The sequence below is a fragment of the Cryptomeria japonica genome, unplaced genomic scaffold (assembly GCF_030272615.1).
Source record: "Cryptomeria japonica unplaced genomic scaffold, Sugi_1.0 HiC_scaffold_782, whole genome shotgun sequence".
Taxonomy (NCBI): domain Eukaryota; kingdom Viridiplantae; phylum Streptophyta; class Pinopsida; order Cupressales; family Cupressaceae; genus Cryptomeria; species Cryptomeria japonica.
Genome location: NW_026729540.1, coordinates 50875 through 58000, shown reverse-complemented (window position 1 = coordinate 58000; position 7126 = coordinate 50875). Strand labels below are relative to the sequence as shown.

General features: G+C 31.8%; 1 long non-coding RNA gene across 1 annotated transcript; it reads left to right on the top strand.

The window, feature by feature from the left end:
• The first annotated feature begins 6221 nt into the window (after window positions 1-6221).
• On the top strand, window positions 6222-6732 carry LOC131872788 (uncharacterized). Its single transcript, XR_009370873.1, has 3 exons — window positions 6222-6360; window positions 6490-6558; window positions 6671-6732. It is a non-coding gene; the product is annotated as an uncharacterized LOC131872788 (long non-coding RNA).
• The last annotated feature ends 394 nt before the right edge of the window (window positions 6733-7126 follow it).

Sequence of the window (7126 nt, the reverse complement as noted above, 5' to 3'; positions counted from 1 at the left end):
CCCAATGTGAAATAATATAGACGAAATTTGAAAATGCAGATGAAAGAATGCAAGTAGAATGTAAATAGGCATGAACAATTACTCCAAAGATAAACTTGTTGGAGCATAATATGAAGGGTGAGGCTCGGTGTCTGGAATCCATGAAAGGACGTTTAAGTGGAAGACTTACTATGGTTCTCCACCCTCCTCCGCCGATTGAAGATGGGGGGAATTCAATTGTATGGATGGCCTAATGGGAAGGGGCACACCTCGACAAAGTGCGGCTATGGAAGGGTGTACACAGGTGTGGTTGCACACTCATATGTATGGAAATGGTATGAAAGGGCACATAGAAATGGTGCAGTGCATCCATTCAAGAGCAGATACAAATGTGGTTGTTTAGATAAATGCAAGGATATATGGATATACCTATTTATGTATTTAGATATGTATGTAGTTCAAAATAGTATACAGTTACATGTGTGCATATGTAGATACATAGATAGAGGACCATATATATTTATATGCACATGAACACATGCATATGTACCTACATAGATATATATATATACATAAATAGGGAAATGGCCACATATATGTATTTTAGAACAATATATTTTTACACATGTGCATATGCAGATAGATAAATATGGTAACGTATATATGTATATGTATATGCACATATGTATATATACTAACATGTATATATATATGTGTGTGGGGGGGGGGGGGGTAGGTTGGTGTGTGTGTAAGTCTGTGTGTGTGGGGGGGTATGCAAAGAGATAGATGTATATGTAGAAAGATTTATTTCAAAAAGGTAGCATATATGCAGTTTAGAGTGTCAATGTCATGCCATTTGATGGGTAGGCTATGAGAAAAACCATAATAAAGGAACAATATTACTTTAGTAAAGGATGTTTCACAATACATACAGTAGAGTTATCATTACGGACAGATGACAATTAAATTAATGTCTCAGTGAACAGTGGAGCGAAGAGAATTTAAAAAAACTGAAAGAATTACATAATGCATGGAAAGCAGCATATAGACTAACAAATGTTTGAAAAGAGTAACCAATCTAAGATATTGATTAACAAAATTAAAGAACAAGAGAAGAATTTTTTTTTTGCCAAAACACATATTTTAGATGTTGACTCCTTAAGCAAATGTAAATATGGACTACAAAATGTGTTGGTTGTTTAGATAAATGTAAGGATATATGGATATACTTATTTATGTATTTAGGTATATGTGTAGTTCAAAATAGTATGCAGTTACATGTGTGCATATGTAAATACATAGATACAGGACCATATATATGTATATGCACATGAACACATGCATATGTACCTACATAAATATATATATACACATAAATAGGCAAATGACCACATATATGTAGTTTAGAATAGTATATCTTTACACATGTGCATATGCAGATAGACAAATATGGTAACTTATATATGTATATGTATATGCATGTATGTATATATACTAACATGTATATATATATATATATATATATACATATATACATATATACATATATATGTGTATATGTGTATATATGTATATGTGTATATATACATATATGTATATGTATATATATACATATATGTATATATGTATATATATGTGTGTGTGTGTGTGTGTGTGTGTGTGTGTGTGTGTGTGTGTGTGTGTGTTGGTGGGTAGGTGTGTGTGTGTGTGTTTGTGTTTGTGTGTATGCAAACAATTGAATGTATACACATATGTGCAGAATGATATAATATGCAATTACATATGTGCAGACGTAGATAGATATATATGGGAAGACATATTAATCTGTGTATACACATGCACATATACTTAGGCACAGAGAGATTGAGATAGATAAACATGCACACTAATACATACATATATATATAAAGAGAAATATTTGGACAAGCTTGTACAGTGGTAATGTTAAGTTTAATTTTATTATGTAACAATCAATAACAAGGTATAAAACTGTAGTTAGAATTATTGTTGCAATAGTATATAAAGGAGACCTACATTTATATGTATTCCCAAAAAGTCTAAAAAGAATGTAGAGAACTTGAGGCACGGATGCAAATGCAATTTTGTAAATATGCACATAGTAACAAAGATTGTGTGTATATGTGGAAACCAAAATGGAATGCTATTAGTATTTACATAAAGTGTTTTTTGAATTGGAGCATTGTTAGAATAAAATCATGCATAGAAAAAGAGGCTATGAACAAAAGAAGACACAGCAACTGCTAGCTTTCATTGCCAGAGACAAATATCAGTTAAAGGTTTGAGCTAGCCATCTCAAAATGCAAAAGAACAGAATAGTAATGGGTATGTGCAAGCTAATGAGTCACAAATTCGTGGAAGTCTGCGCGTTGAAAAATGCGCTCCGCAAAACGGGCCCCCGTTTTTAAAAAATGGGGGCCCGTTATAAAAAACGGGGGCCCGTTAATGGTTCGGGCTCCCGAGCCGAAAGGTCACAGGGTGCCGAAGCCAGATAAAACGGGCCCCCGTTTTTTAATAAACGGGCCCCCGTTTGTAGACAAAACGGGCCCCCGTTTTTAAACAAAACGGGGGCCCGTTTTGAAAAGCTATTTTTACCCTTTTTTTTGGATAATTTTTCATTTTACTGTTGCACAAGAAGATATCGAAAACGGGCCCCCGTGCTGTGGTTTCCACTTCAAACCTCCACCACTATCCCAGGTGCACATTCTGTCACCTATTTTCACAGTTCATAATTTTCTTGTATATTTTTCTCTTTTTTTGGTGTATTATTTAGTTTTTTTTTTATTATTTTAGTTTTTTTTAATAGTAGCATATAAATAAATTATTTTTTATATTTGTAAATTCTTGATTTTGATGTAAAATATTTTTGAACAGTTAACCCTAAACCGTAATCAACAAATTTAGAAACCAAAACCAAACCTAGATAATTAACAAAATGAAATCGACACAAACAAAAAACCAAAAATGAAATGGGAACAAAAACAAAAACGTTCGAAAATGAAATCAACACAAACAAAAAACCGAAAATGAAATGGAAACAAAAACAAAAACGTTCGAAAATGAAATCGACACAAACAAAAAACCAAAAATGAAATGGAAACAAAAACAAAAATGTTCGAAAATGAAATTGACATAAAACCGAACATATGTACCTAAATTGTTCTTAATCCTCATTAGGCAATACAAATGTTACCACTAAATTAGTGTAACCTTAAAAGTAATTAACATTAAGTTTTTCAAATTTTAGATATGAAAGTTTAGGCTTAGGTTTATGCCATGTCATGGCATAAAGGTCCTATTATGTCATGTGATGGTATAAAAGGATCAATTATGGACACAATTTTAGAGCAAAACTAGATAAGTTACTAAAATTGGAGTTTGGTTTACATAGGTTCATAAAGGAAGCTAATATGCCAAATATATAATTCATTAATACAAAATAAAAAATATTCTTGATTTATAATGTTGATTGATAATGAGTTTTCTAAATGGGGTGCTAATTATATATACATCTGAAAGATTTGAAAAATATAATTCCCAAGAAGTATTTTGAATATACAATTGAGGATATATATAATCTCATGGTTAAAGATGCTTAATTTCGATGAAAGTTATTTTTTGTATTACTATGTAAGAAATCCATAAATGGAATGAAAGTAAGACATGGCCATCTAGCATAGATCATCTTATATGTTGAAGGAGTATTTTGAGTTATATTAGAATTATTTGATGTGATTAAGTCCTAATTTTAGGATATGTAGAGTTCTTTTACTTTTAAGGTTGAAATAAAACATGGTGATTATGTTTTATTATCACTTTTATGCTTAACCTAGGTAAAAGTTTTAATGGAATTATTTTCATATTTAGATATATAGATCACAACTTATTATTATTTGTATGTTTCTTGTTTCTTTGAAAGAAATGCATATTGATTTATTTATAAGTAATAATTTATCTAATTATGCATTTATGAAATATATAGAAATTGAGATTTTTTTATTGAGGCTAATTAATTTTAAAACTCAATGGTTATATCCACTATCTAATGATGTAATATATCCAATGTTCTCCCCTTCTTACATATATTTGAACAAGAGATGGAATATTTCAAGACTTGAATGCAACCCTTATGTAAACTTTAATGATGTACATCTACTGATCCTCCTCACTAACCAAGAAACACTAGACTAACTCCATTAATGAATATTTTGAATTTAAAACCTATCAAATGTCTATAAAACATGAGAGAACCTAAAGGGTCTATATCCTCCTTGCCTAATGAGAGAGAAACATTTCTTTGAAAGTCCCAATGAGCCTCAAATGATCCTAATGAATGTAGGGCAGTCTTAATGAACCTAAGAAAGTCCTAATGAGCCTAAGAAAGCAATAATGAACTTGGGACAATCCTAATGAACCTAGGATAGTCCTAATGAACCTACGATAGTGTAAACAAGCCTAGTATAGTGTAAGAAAAAAACACTACAAAAAAGACCTCAAATGCGTTAAATGAATTTCCCAATAACGCACTCGTGTTTATCTTTTTTTGGTCATTTGGCTACCTTTTTTTACAACATCTTGGTGTATACGCCCCTAAGAAGACCTTTTCCTCAAAAATTTCTTGGATCATGAACTCCTCATGTGCACCAAACATTTAAGTTGCCACTTGGAAGCTTCTAATGCACACAATCCTTTCAATCAATCTACTCCATTGATCTCTCAAAACAATCTTAGTATTTAATCCTCTATCCTTCATTTCTTATTCAACTTTGTAAGAGAATTTGTGTATGGATTGATATCTTAAATTTTATAGAAAGATTATATATGAAAACAAATGATTGCGGAGTTTTATAATAAATGATTTATAGGAAATAATATTTTTTGAAGACCTTTTGTAAATTATAATCTTGTGTAGATTTGATTATGGGAGAAATTTAATGGTGAAATATGCTTAACTCTTCAAAAGTTTTGATGTTTTCTCTTTACATGACAACCACTTAGAATATAATATGTTTTAAGTATGTCATTTATAGTCATGGGAGATTAGTTTTTTTTCAAGATTGTTGGAAGACTAATCAATGTAATATGAATTGATGACAATTATCTCAAAACTACGTAATTGAATTCTAATAGATTTATGATGTTTCATTGAAAGTTTTTATTAAGTTTTATGCGCAAATTTTATATTTCAAGATTCAATAGTATGTACATGTATATTTTTTTAAGTTCAATATTATATTATATATTTCATGTGTATCTCATTCAACAACATAGAAATGTTACTATTTATAAATGTTTTTTTTTAATTTAGTAAAATAGATTCTTCTTTGACATAGAGTTGTATATAATTCATGTATATCTTTATATATGCAGGAGTTCTTTGCCATCATGGATGTTTTTGACATAGATGAACTATTAGGTGAAAATCCCCCACCACAACCCCCTCCTCCTCCTCCTCCTCCTCCTCCACCACCACCACCACCACCACCACCACCACAACCCCCTAGATTGGATGAAATTCGTTTAAGAGAACGAATTAATGAAAACCTACAAGTGATTGAACAAAACATTGCTGCTATCCAAAATGAGCAAGTCACGCCACCCCATCTTGTAGAGTTTGCAAAATCAATGCAAACTGTTGTCGAGTCAGTTAGATCTGTTGATTCTCAATTAGATCAATTTCATAGACGACGACAAGAGTTGCGTGATTTTTATGCCGATGGTTTAACTTATAGACAAATCACAGATTTGAAAATAACCAAAGCTCATTTATGTCCATATTTTACCAACCCAAAAACAAGAGAACCAATGCAACCTAACCAGAAAAGAATTTCAATTAGGTGGTGTGTGCATCCAGAAATGGCTAGATACTTTTGGGATAGATGGTGGATGGTTTTTGATTATCCACCACATAGTAATTATGAGGTCCCTTTTTATTTTTTGAAGAAATTATATTGTGAGTTTGTAATGAACCAAAAACCAAATTATTTTGATATTAAGTCATTCCAGGGTGTTGGTCGTGGAATGCCACAGCATAGATTAGGGGCACGGAGTAATAATCCCCTACCGGATCCACCCATAGTTCCACTTGTTGCTCCATCGATTCCTGCAGATGTCCAAAATACATCATTCATTTCGACATTAGATGCTTTGACTTCCCTCACAGGGAACCTGAGTGAGAAAGCTGCTCACATGGCATCTGCTCCTCAATGGATGCCACATATGTGTTCGAGTTGTCATGAGACGTGTGTAGGTCCTACTACTGCTGCAGGATCTACTTCAGTTCCAGATGAGCATGATGCAACAGATGATAGTATGATGACATCTTATATGGATTTTCTTTGCTCGGATGTTCATCTTGACCAGGTATAGATATATATAATATACATGTACATGTCAATGTTTTTATGTACTTTATTAAATATAGGTATAAACTAAGTGTATCTCTTTTTTTATACAATCTAATACTTCATTAAATAAATTTTGTTTATGTAGATAAGGACTACGCCTAATATTAGAGTTAATATTGCATCTACTGGAAGACAACTCGGCACACCTTATGGGGTATAGTATAAATTTCTATCTAGACATTGTACTAGATCTTTTTAAGTTAATATGCTATCGTCGTATATTATATAAATTTTCATGTTGATACATTGAATGCTTCTTTCTCCAGGATTCAGGTCATGAGGGACCCTCTACATCACATCGAGAAGAGGGTCTGACTATTGTGACACCATCTATGGTATGTATCTTATAATTCTTAACTTAAATATGAACTCTTACAATATTGTAACTTTACTTGAAATTATTTAGTACACATATATATGTTCACTAAATATGATTTCATTAAATGCATGTATGCAGGTGGACACTACCATTAGGATAGGTTATCCTCATAATTTTGATCAGAGCCAATTTGAGCGCACATCGACATCCTTTGAGGTATTAATATGTAATACTTAATTTGATCTTATTTTGACTCTTAATTTAAGATTTAATTGGACACTTTGAATTTGACCTTGTACAGGAGTTAGCTAGCACTGCATTTGGTGTTGATACTGCACAAGATACTGCTAGAGGAGATACTGCTACAGGATCTGATGAGCATATGGTAAGTTTGTAACTTAAT